This window comes from Pyxicephalus adspersus, chromosome 2 (genome assembly GCF_032062135.1).
Source record: "Pyxicephalus adspersus chromosome 2, UCB_Pads_2.0, whole genome shotgun sequence".
In the NCBI taxonomy this organism is placed as follows: domain Eukaryota; kingdom Metazoa; phylum Chordata; class Amphibia; order Anura; family Pyxicephalidae; genus Pyxicephalus; species Pyxicephalus adspersus.
This window is the reverse complement of record NC_092859.1, coordinates 109450387-109462986: the sequence shown is the minus strand read 5'-3', so window position 1 is coordinate 109462986 and position 12600 is coordinate 109450387.

Sequence of the window (12600 nt, the reverse complement as noted above, 5' to 3'; positions counted from 1 at the left end):
CCAATTTAGGTTTATTTTTGTCACCAATATTGGGATCCTGCAAATCAGAAATGTATGAACTATATCCAGGGTTGTATTCTTCATCTCTTTTTACCTTCTTATAAAGTCACTTACCAGGAAAAAGCATGTAGTTAGTAAAATGAGAAGTTTGAATTTTGATCCTGTATTTTTGTTCTACATCATCAAAACACTCAACAATAAAACTAGGTTCAGGATATTAGCCTCAAATCTGAAACTTTTAAAGCTGCTTTTTAATCCCCCTATATTTTGCCTTCCCTGGTTCCTCCTTTCTGTGCTATGTGGTGTAAACAAACAAGAAATAATGAATTCACAATTTTTGTGCAGCCCATTTAAATCAACAGGATACTTGATCTCACTACATGACGGCACACAGCCCTGCATACAGGTAAAACAGATCTTAAGGTCTCCCTATGTGACTGCTGATCACCCTATGCTGTCCAAATGTGCATTATAGAAATAACAAATAAAATAAAAAATGCATTGGGAAAAAAATTATTAAATAAAAAATACCCTTACTCCCAGGTTTATAACGGGCTCATTTAGGTGTAATGACCATTAGTGGGACTTCTTGTGATTTTGAAACTTGAGGGTCTCAAATCTTGTGCAGTGCAATAGGGAGTAGGGTTCTTTGTAGGTAGAACTTGGATCCTGAGTTTTCACAAGATTCCTCTGTGAGGCCTAGATTACTTTATATACAATCTAACCAAAAAAGTAATTTACAGATCTTTAAGAAAACTTTTTTTTCTGTTTTGTTTAACAGACCAACAATAAACCATGAACACAAGTAAAGGTGAAACTATTGTCATATTATCTACATCCATAAAACATGAAGTCAATCACATTACGTAAATAGTGATGGGACAATACTAAATGAAAAAAAAACAAGAAAAAAAGTGAGAACTCTCAGCATTTATATTCTAGCTCAATATTAGCAGAACCAATAAAGAACACAAAATTCAGAGATGTAGTGACATCTTGTGGCCAGTTTAAAGAACAGCAGAAAGTAACTATAATTTTGTCCTGACTTAAAAAAGCTCCCTAAGGCTGGAGAAGATACACTTTCATGTGAAGCTGGGTGATCCAGCAAACCTGGAATGGATCTGGTCCTGGATTCAAAACATTTGCTAGCACATAGCAAATTAGTTTGAAGAAATACATTCAAGGTTCATTGGGTCACCCAGGTTTACTGATGAAAGTGTATCCTCTCCAGCCTTGGAGAGCTTTACCAAATCAAGCCCATAAAAATGTTGATACTTAAAATGTATTTCATTTACATAAAGATATAGAAGTTGGTTAGTGTTTTAAATTAAATTCCTCACATAAGGATGTTTCATAACCATATACCTATCTATTCCTATAGTCACTAATACTTCATTGGCAAGCTAAACTAAGAATATTAGAGTACCCATTTTACAGAACGTACTAAACACCATGCTTATATATGCTTTATTCCCTGATTCCCAGCACAGCAAAATCTGCAAGGTAATGACATTGTTGGTGCCTACAGGACTGTCCCTATATCATTCTGCACATAAGAGGTTTCAGAATAACCTTACTAAGAAAACAATGTATGCTAAAGAATTCCACATGCATGGGAACAACTCTTGGTCATACTTAATATAATATGAATTTCTTATACTTGTATATAACAATTAACATGACTTAAACCTTTATTTTCCAGCTGTCATTTTCAAAAGCAGCCTTGCAGATGGTTACAGTTAATATCTAAAAGTTGTCAAAAGGTGTATAAACCTAACCAAACACTCCAAGGCAACTGTTAATAAACCAGAAAACGGCAGCAGTTTCAGACCCAGGAATTAACATTCTGTGTAATAAGGATGTGTATTTATTCCGTGTTACTCTTATCATAATAATATGATATAATAGAAAAGTATTCTGGTGTCCAATAGGAAATACAGCAAAACTCTCCCTACAAAAGTAATGCTCCGGGATATTTTTCAATGACGAGAGGTAGTTATAGAAATCTGGTTGCAGTCATTTTCTGCTTTTTGGTGCTGAGGTCAGAATTTGATGAATAAAAAGTTCCAATCTGACATTACCTGTCACTGACATGTCCTTAGCTGCCCCCTTGCTGGATTTGCTGAATACAATGACAAGGCAAGCTAAGCAGAGCTCCTGCCATTGTTTAGACAGTCCGGATGCCGGACAACTGTTATATTTTAGTGACTGGATTGAGTGGGTGAATGCTTCACTCCATCCAGCCTGTGGTTTTGCCATACTCTATACTAGTCAATGACAGGTATAGTGTACAGCTATAAAAGTTTAAAATGGCAAAATCTAGGTAATATAAACTTTAATATATATATATATATATATATATATATATATATTACTGACAGTAATTATGGTTTGTCTTCACTGACTGAAAAGAGCAGGAAATCTCAGCTGCCACGTTTTAATTATAAATATTGTACAACACAACTGATACTGTTAAATTTAAATTTATAATTCTTCGGATTGATAACTATTATTTATTGGTTTTCTAAAACAATATATGGTTTTATTTTAGAATCAACCTAAGATATTTTAGATTGTGATGATAACAATGTTACAGTTAGGCATGCAATATATGTTTCACATTATCCGCAACAATATGTATGATGTTCTAGGTATTTTAGCAAAATGCCACTGATTTCCAATCAAAAATAGAATACCTGGAAAAATAGATCAAACTACATATAAAACTATCAACTACAATAAATATAACACTACAGGCAAAGTGACCAATAATATATTTCAGTATGCATGTATAAACATGAAAGCTCACAAGATATGTTCTGCAAAGCTAGATTCTTGAAAGCAATGTTAGAATCAGCTTCAATAATATAAAGGTATTTGGTGTCCCTATACAAAGTACAGAATGCATATGCAACTAAAAGCAACGGTTCAAGCACATAGAAAATATTGATTAGTATTCTAGAGACATCTAGTGGTGCAAATATGTGTGTGTGGCACCTTCAAATACTAAAGAGGAACCACATCTATGCTAATATATAATTATAACATAAAGCAGAATATCATTAATATATAATATCATATCATATATTCAGAATATTATTTATTACATATATAGTTTTTGTCTAGTTTAAAAAGAATTTGTATGATGTATATACACGAAAAACATAAAACAACCCACACAGCCTGTACAGGATACTTAAATTGTTTATACAGAGAAGATGAAAACAGGAAAAGTATTAATTTTCATTCTTTGTAATCTCTATATTCTCATTTTTCTCTTGTGTTCCTTTTAAACATGTAAGAGACTATATAACTGCATCTGTATCAGTCTTGAAAAGTTCTCTTTTTTGATAGCATTTCCTTCTTTTACGGATTGGTAGAAGATATTACATGATGCCAGTTCCATTATAAAGATTTACTTTAGAAAAATTAGAAACATAAAACCCCCAATAAATTTACTATTTAATCAGATAATTATTGTTTCCAGAAAAGAATGTCTTTTCCATCTATAAATGCTTAGAAGTTTTATTTTTCTAAAAAAGCTAGTTTACATGGCCTGGATGACCTCTGTAATTAATTAGGTTTTCTGCCTTAAATTAACCTTGACCATTCAGAGGCTGAATATGAAAATAAAAGTGAGCCTAATCTAATAATAAGGGCAGACTGCTGGCGGGGGTGTGGGGAGAAATGAACTTTCTTGCCAGGCTCAGCAGTGTCATTTTCTCCTGAACATCCATGTGTTAAGCTGGAAAATCATGTGCAAAGACTTATGCAGATGGGATATGTTTTCCTGCTGTATATACTGATATCACCATGCTCACTCATGGATGATCCTACATTTTATTATGTGAATCTGCTTGAATTGTAGGTTGACATCTGTTCAAAGACAGATTGCTTATATTGTTTAAAATGTGTGTTATTTTGCTCTAAAATCTGTACCTGCTTACTAACATATGTTACTACTAACAAAACTTTGCATTACTGTGACATTATAATGAAATGCATGCGGGTCCTTTGTTTGCAGAGTTTTATAAAAAAGTAAATTGCTTTTGTATGAAAGCTAATAATGTGAAAATAGAAGCATGTTTGTCAGCATTCGCGCTTTTGTCATTATTTTTAGTGATAATGTAAAATCCGAGGTGAACCTGGACCTGAAATTGAAGAAATGCAATTGTATAGGGAATATTTAGAAATAATAATGTTTCTTAATCATTACCCAAATGGAGAACTCTTTTTCCTTTTAAATTAATCCTGAAAATAATAAGTGTACTTTCAGTACCTAACCCCTCTTTTCGTAGCCTATAGAACTATAAAAATCTCTAGAATGATATCATATAACACACTGCTGTCTCCCAATCTCATAAGGTGCCACTATAGTGCTGCTCACTGTTATATAGTTACATAGTTGGTTAGGTTGAAAAAAGAGATAAATCCATCAAGTTCAAGCACTAGGGAAATTAAATAGGGATATAAAATCCTATAAGACAAGAGGAAGGCAAAAAAGACCCTGGTACAATTTGCTTCAACAGGGGAAAGAAATTTCTTCCTGATTCAACTGTTCATCTTGCTGGAAGAAAAGCCGTACCTGAGACTCTGTAGTGCACGTGTCTTTCAGTAGATCTGTGCTCTGTTCCATCTCTAGCTGCTTCCTAAATATTCCCAAAACTGTCATGAATTTTCCAATTATCAGTGAGGCCAGCTTTAACATTAGTAAGTAAATTCATGTTACTATTAAGTAGGCCATATTCACACACAGTGCAAGACAAGATGAGTCAACGATTAGGCAAAAAAAGAACTTTCAATTCTCTTAAATCCTATTGGGACTGCATATTTACAGATCGAAAAACCTTATAGAAGAAATCTTGTTGGCTATCCTCAATTTAAATGATTCATTCCATTTTGAAATAAATAATTTAGTGAATTACAATAATCATGAGCCTACTGCTGTCAGCCAATCTTAAAACCATTAAAATTGCAACATTCTCCTTTCCATGTACATTTAAAGTAGCCCTCAAAAATCAATGCCAAATGGAAGGAATTATAACCCTAAAGAATGGCATGACTGAAAGGTTCTTCTACAATTGGAATAAAAGCCATTGATATACTATATAGAAGCTTAGATTGGTATTACCATTTGTTCCTTCTTCTTTTTCATGTAGGCTTTCTTTTATTGCTATGTTGAAAGCTATCTAATGTGTACACCTTCCTCACTCTTTAATGGTATTTTGACATTGAACATGTATTAGCAGATCAGTGTTACTTCTCATTGCTATTTCCATTGTGACCTGGGGCTGTATGCAGTTGACCAGATTTTAATTCTTTTCCAGAGCGGACTGGTGCAATGTCTGAATCCTTTAAGTTGTCTTGCCCTCGGGATCTGCTTTACATGTGAAGCACACTGTTTCATATTCATCCTACTTGTGAAAATAAATACTTTATTTTTTTGGGGGGGTTAAGGGTAAGAAGTATAAGACATAAATTGACCAAGAATTAACCAAATGCCCTAGGTGAGCCCAAATTTTTAAAGTTTTGTAAAAAGGCAGCAACTGGACTCACCTTGATATTGGTCTGCAGGTTCACTATATTCTGTGGATCTTCCCCTATAACCATATTGTTGAAGAGGAAAACGTTGTTAGTATAGTCAAAGATGGGCAGAGGCACAGGATTGTGGAGAGTCCAGGTGGTGTGGGTAGCTGTACTAGGATGATGTATCTGGACAGAAAGGATGTTGTGGTGATGGCAGTGCTGCACTACCTAGTTGCTTAAAGTGTCTGGGATACAAGTTAGAAAGATGGGAAAGAAGGTGATAGGACCAAGGTTCACTGAAGGGAAGAAGTGTGGGCATGAGTAGCATATGGACTTTAGGGGCACATTGCTGGCTGCATACTGCTGGGGGAATATGACCTGGCACATTGCAGCTTCTTATCTTCCTGTATCTCTGTACCTTCCTCACTTCTGCAAGCATTAAATTAGCAAACCCATGTCTTTCTGCACTTTGGTTTTCCCTGCAGAGATTATCCACAATAAACATCAGATTTTTTCCATGTTTTTTTTTTTTGTGGATGACAGCAGTAGCGGAATTGTACTAGCTAGTACTTCTGTATTGGATGACATGGCTTCCAGCAGTTTAAAATCAAGCTGATAGCTGTAGAAGGCAGTCTTGCTAGCTTTTCCTCCAATGCAGCTTACTCTTCTTCAGACACCTCCACATTCCCACTGTTAACAAAATTAAATTACTGATATAATAAAAATAAACAGCAGTACATTCTCTAGTAACTTGTAAAAATAAACCAGGCCCACTGTGACAAATATGAGAAAATACAATAGCAAAAGTCAATCAATGAATTAGAAAAGTATTGATATAAAAAAAATTGAATTTTTACATGAATTTTTATACTTTTTTTTACTTGAATCACATTAATACCAGCTCTCTAGAAAACAAACTAGCATAACTGTAGGGGATAAAGCAAATGAGGTCCAAATTGAATATCTTGCCACTAATTTAATAAAGCTCTCCAAGACTGGAGAAGATAGACTATCATGGAAGAACCTGGGTGATCCAGAAAACCAGGATTGGATATGGACCAGGATCGGAAACATTTGCTAACTAATAGTAAGAAATCTATTCCTAGTTTGCTGGATCACACAGGTTCTCCAATGATAGTCTACTTCTCCAGTCTTGGAGAGCTTTAATACATCAGGCCCAGTGTTGTAAAAGAATCAATGTATACAACTCATCATTTGTATTATGTCTTGCCTCTTGAAAGAAGAGGTGCAAAAGGCATATTAAGTACTGGAACAGATTGCACTTTTCCTTATGATTTTTAGGAAAGTTCGCCTAATGATGATAGGCCCCTATATTTTACTTTTTTCAAACCTATCTTTATCAGAAAAAGGTCCCATAATTACCTAACATAGTACCACATACTGCTAAAACTACCCAAGCTCTTTAACGGGGTCAGTTTTGTAATACTGGTGTACGGCTAAAGCTGTATTAATATGTGATAGTTAAAAGCTAAAACCAGAACTAGAAGCAGCATTACCACAGAACAGTAATTCCAACATCTTTTTAACATGAAAATGATTGAAAGTATAGCAACAGATCTTAAACAAATTTTTATATAACAAAATAATGTATTGACAGCCCAAGTTAATAAAATGTAGATTAGGGTTATACAAAGGACAATCAATAGAGGGTGGAAGAAAGACGATTTTACTATCAGTATATAAAGGTGTTCTTCAAAATAGGAGTGGGTAATCTGTGTAATGCCCTTCTGCATGAGGTTATAATGGCAAAATCAATATAGAAATGAAAAGGAAAAATGGCTGCTTTCCTTACAACTAATAGTATCTATATTTTTACAACCTAATGCAATTTTTTTTTGCAGAGCAAAGACAGAAATAAAAAGTCAAATGCAAAGCACCAAGGGGGGGCACCAAAGGTTACTTAAATTTAAATTTGTATGTATGGATATTTTGGTTAGACAAGCTGTTATCTGAAGCAGTTGCCTGGAACTTACTAGACTACTATTATAGGGAACGTAACAGGGGCCACAAAAAGTTTAGACAAGTGCCATACCCCTAACCATCCTGGAATCTGTGGGTCTGTGTCCTGCAATGTGTTTCTGTGTTCAGCTGCTTCTCTCTGCAGAATCTGTGAGTAGGGATGAGTGAGAATGTCTCTGACATTCTTGCAACAATTTCCCCAAACTTTCGAGGGGTTCGCAAAATTTTGGCGAGTGATTTTCCGAATTCCATTTAAGTGCAGGCTCCCACGCTCCCTGTTCTGTCCTTATCATTGGTAAGTACAGCCCAGAGAGCGTGGGAACCTGTGGTCACAGCTGATTGGAGGCACGCGAATGCCTCCAATCAGCTGCAACTGCAGGCGAACTCCAGATGAACTCTCAATAGAGTTTCTCCATTGAGAGTTCATCCAAGTTCAGTTCCTACGATCCCCGGGCTGTACTTATCATCGATCATCCTTATAAGTGAGCAGAATCTTATTCCAGAGAGATTTTGCTTAGTCTCAACAGAAGGTAGGAGGAGACAGCCAAAGCATGCAGTTCTATTCTTTTGTTCTTCAACACCCCTAGTTTTGAAATATTGCCCCCAACCCCCCACCTAACATCATTGTTTTCCCGTATGCCACTAGGCACCATTTCCCCACCCTCCACAGACCACTAATATTCTTTCCTTACCTCCTGCTATCAACCATAGTTCTCCAACACCCCAGTTAGGTTCTATTGTGACCCACAAAATGCTTGGCATTATTGGTCTACCTCCACTTCCCCACTTTTTTAATTGTTCTGGTCCATACCCCAATGGGCAACATTGTTTCTCTAATCACACACTGAAAACTAAACTGTGTGCAGAGCTCACATGCCTTTAGCCAATCTAACAACAGTGCTAAAGACCCATGATTGATTCAATGATCAATGTATCAGAGCAGCTGACGCTGGAATGATCCATTGTGCTATATTTTGTTTGGACATTGTTGGACCTGCAATAGTAAGTATTGGTTCATAAAAATGTTATTTTAAAGTCTGTTGTAGTCATTTCTGTGGCTTTTTTTTAACTATTTATGATAATGGGTGTTACTATAAACCTTGTACTCATTCCTCAGGGTGAGGTAGGTTTTAAAATTCACATCTGCAGACCCCACAGGACAGTGAACAGGGTGTGAGGTCATCTTTTTCAACAATGGCCTTTACCATCATTTTTTTTTGACAGGCTAAAAAGAAGAGGGCCAGAGGATCTTCTTGATAGGACAGAGCAGTCAAATAGTTAGAGGACACTTAAGAAAAGAAAAATGGTACCAACTATATAAAATACCATTATGTTCAACAAATTAAAAAAAAAATTGAGTATGAAAGGATACACAAGAGAGTTGAATATATACATGGCCCACAGTTGCGATGCATTGGATATTGCCATCTTAGCATTACAAGCCTAAAACAAAAGTATGAATATATGAAAATCACAAATAATGGGGAAAAAAAGTCATCACACTTGTAATCACATTTTAACCTCTGTGCAGAAAATACTTTATTCTGTATCATAATTGTTGAAGAATAAAGGAACTTTATGTTAGCATTAATGTCCAAAGCTCACCTGTTGGGACTAAATTCCCTCAGCTCAGACACTCCCCTGCATCACCAGCCTCCCAAGAGTAAAAGTGAAGAGTACAGCTTTATATTGGGGGGTGTAGCATAAACCCTTACGTTGGACCAAGCCCTAACATTATAGGATACCCAAATTCCCATATCATAATGAAAAACCTCCTGGAGCAGGTTCACGTTCACCCAATTGTGGTGGAACAGTTGGGTCAGCAAGAAATGGCTCATCCCAAATACTGACTGTAAAAACCACACCTTGTACCCCCACCAGCTGTTCTATAGCTAAATCAAAAAATGTTATTGCCTAAAAAAAAAATTCTGAACAGTGCTAGAAGCTTTCTAATTTCCAGAGCTCATGTAAAATGTATTTTTGCCTGCACTGAACTTTAGAATTGGCAAAGGCTACCACATTCAATACTCAGAATGGCCATTAAAACTACCTAGCGGTTCATTTCTTTCCGGTTTTATATGTCTAAAAGCGGTACATTGTTTTTCATGAAAATTTATTTTACAGTATAATATAATAAAATGAGTATAATAAAGTTTGAAACACAAAATCATGGGAAAAAATTAAATTGAATAAATTAAAAAATCTATGTATTTAAAAAAAAATTTTTTTTATTTATTTTTTTAAAAACACATATTATACTCATACTATTATATATACTCTAAAATAAATGTTCTTGAAAACCATGTACTGATTTTACACATATAAATCCAAGTTATTTTGTATTGAATGCAATACAAATGGATTTTGAATTTTCCGCCCCGCCCCACTGGCAACGTTCACATGCACCGACATCACCGGGAACTCCCTGGTGACTCATCGGATGTAGAAGCCGGCCGGAGGAAGAGAGAAGAAGACAGAGCGGCAAAGAACCGGGACGCCGGTGGATCAGGTAAGGCTGTATTTACTATAACCTCCCATAGGATTACCTACCCCGAGTGTGACTCGGGGTTACCTCTAGGGAGGTTAAAACTACCTAGTGATGTCCTTTGGGCTATGTAATGGGCCTGGAGTCTTTAAAAAAACTTTGTAATTAATATAATAAGGGAATATGTGGAAAGTTTTTGTTGATCTATTTAAAAAAAAATGTGATTTTCTCATTCTCCCTGTCAACCATGTTAAACTGGTTAAAAAAACTCTGGCTGAAGAACTGTCTAAGCTAGAAAAGTGAATTTTTGTGGCAAAACATGTTCCTTTCTTCATTAATATTGTCTGGTCTACTAACATTTGTAATCCTGCCAACATCCCAAATATACATTGCAGAGTACAAGAACAAGAAAAATACGAGACTTTAATGCAGTGGATTTATAAAACATTGTCATATACCTTTTTTTATTTCCTTCATTAAGAAACAACAGTTAAAAAATATACATGCCTCTTCCCTTATACCAAGTTTCAGAAAGAGTTATTCACCATTGTTAGCATACATTGTACACATTACATACGATAAGATTATCATATCTCATCATATGTAATGTGTACAAAGAAATCTATTCCATGTTTGCTGGATCACCCAGCTTCACTCCAGTGAAAGATAAACTTTGAGAGCTCCAATAAAATAGGCCCATTTCAGCAGACCAATCAATCTCTTCATCACTTAGCACAGACATCAAAATTATTGCATGCCCAGATGCAGTAGTAAACCCCATAAACAAGGCAAATTCAAATAAAATCAGGCAAACATTTTTTTGTTTTCTAATAAGAAATTGACAAGATTTACCAGCTATGGTATAAGGTTCACAATGCACGTGGACAATAAAACCTATTAATGAAAGGAGAAGAGTTTGTTTACTTTTAATACTGTACTGTATATTATTCCTTTTCATACTGTCAATGATATTCTCTCTCTGCACACTTGATGTCACTGTTGTTCTAGTTCAAGAATACACAGATATAAAAAGAAATGGAACAGTACATCTCAATAGAACATATGATACAGTTTGTCTTTGTACCAACATCTTTCCATCTCTGTATTAATGGCAGTTATTATCTATCCAAAATTTTTAAATTATTTCCAGATCCTCTTTTTACTTTATTAAAAGCACATTAGATAGTACATTTACATTGTGCACATTAAAATAAGTATTTAGTGGTCCTATTGTGTGTGCTGCTTGCCTAAATATTACCTTTTTAGAAAACAGCATTGACTAAGAAGTTAGTGATTGCTTAGCGACTGTTTAATTCACATGTTTATCCTAAATGCTTCACTAGTTTAAAAAATAAATATCATCTTAAAGTTTGGTACAAAACATATCCCATTAGTTGCTGACATTTAAGACAATTTATGTTCATGAGACAAAATAGGAAATATATTTTTCTATTGCAGTTGGAAAATAAAGGTGTAAAGTAAAGTAATAATTTTATACTGCTACAGATATAGGTATACAGATATACATATACAGATATAAATGTTGGTTTAGATACCTGGACTTTTAGACTGGGTCTACAACATATTATTTGCCATATATACTGTATATAAATATATATATATATATTTATATATTTACTCACAAACACACATGTGCACTTACCTATATTTTTGTTTGCAACTATGATCACGATAATTCCTACAGGTTGCAATATAAAGATGACACAAACACATTTTCCAGTATTCTGCTGCCCTGAAAAAAAATTGATTCTTGCTCACTGTTAGCCACTCCTGCCATCCACATTTCAAAGAGGACCATTTGGACCTGATGACTTACTTCTCTGCTTCTTGACATGTTTTTGGCTTGTGGAAGAGCAAAAAGTATACATGACTCAAATGAAAACAGAAGTGTACTAGTAGTAATTCTGTATTGCTCCCGTATTCGGAAATCTAATAAATTTTGGATGGTCCAGAAATGAGATAGATAACTAAAGAATAGATACTTATTGATTATAGTTGATTTATTGACTGAAAAAAAAACTGGATATTGAGTCTGTTTAGTATAGTAGCATTTAGAATATAGTTATTTTGTTGCTAATTGGTATGAACCAGTCCAGCAAGTACAATGAAATATTGAGTGGTTACAGTAAACTCATTTAAGTTTCAGAATAGTTCTGCAGCCAGTTTCAACCACTTACATGAAAGAGTTTACCGTTGTACTAATGTTATTGTTATTTAAAGCATGCACATATAGTATTGTTGTTTGTGTCTTCACCAATTGCTTGCTGCAGTACTAGATATGCTCTATCCTTCCAATACAGTACCCACCCTGAAAAAAAACAAAAACTAAAAGACAACAAAGATTTTTTTCCATAGTTGTAAGGCTCTGGTCAGCACCAGTCCTCACCAGACACCAGTCCCCCAATCTAACACCACAGTCTTCACCTATAGAAAGCCCTCGCCTCGGGAAACAGGCTGCGTCTCCCAGCACTCGGTTGCCCCCAGGGCTTACTGTGCAAGGGATGGTGTCTGGGAATGGGCTGGCAGCCAGGAGCCCAGAGACAAAGTAGTACCAAGTTTCTAATAGAGGCAAGTCCAGAATACAGAGC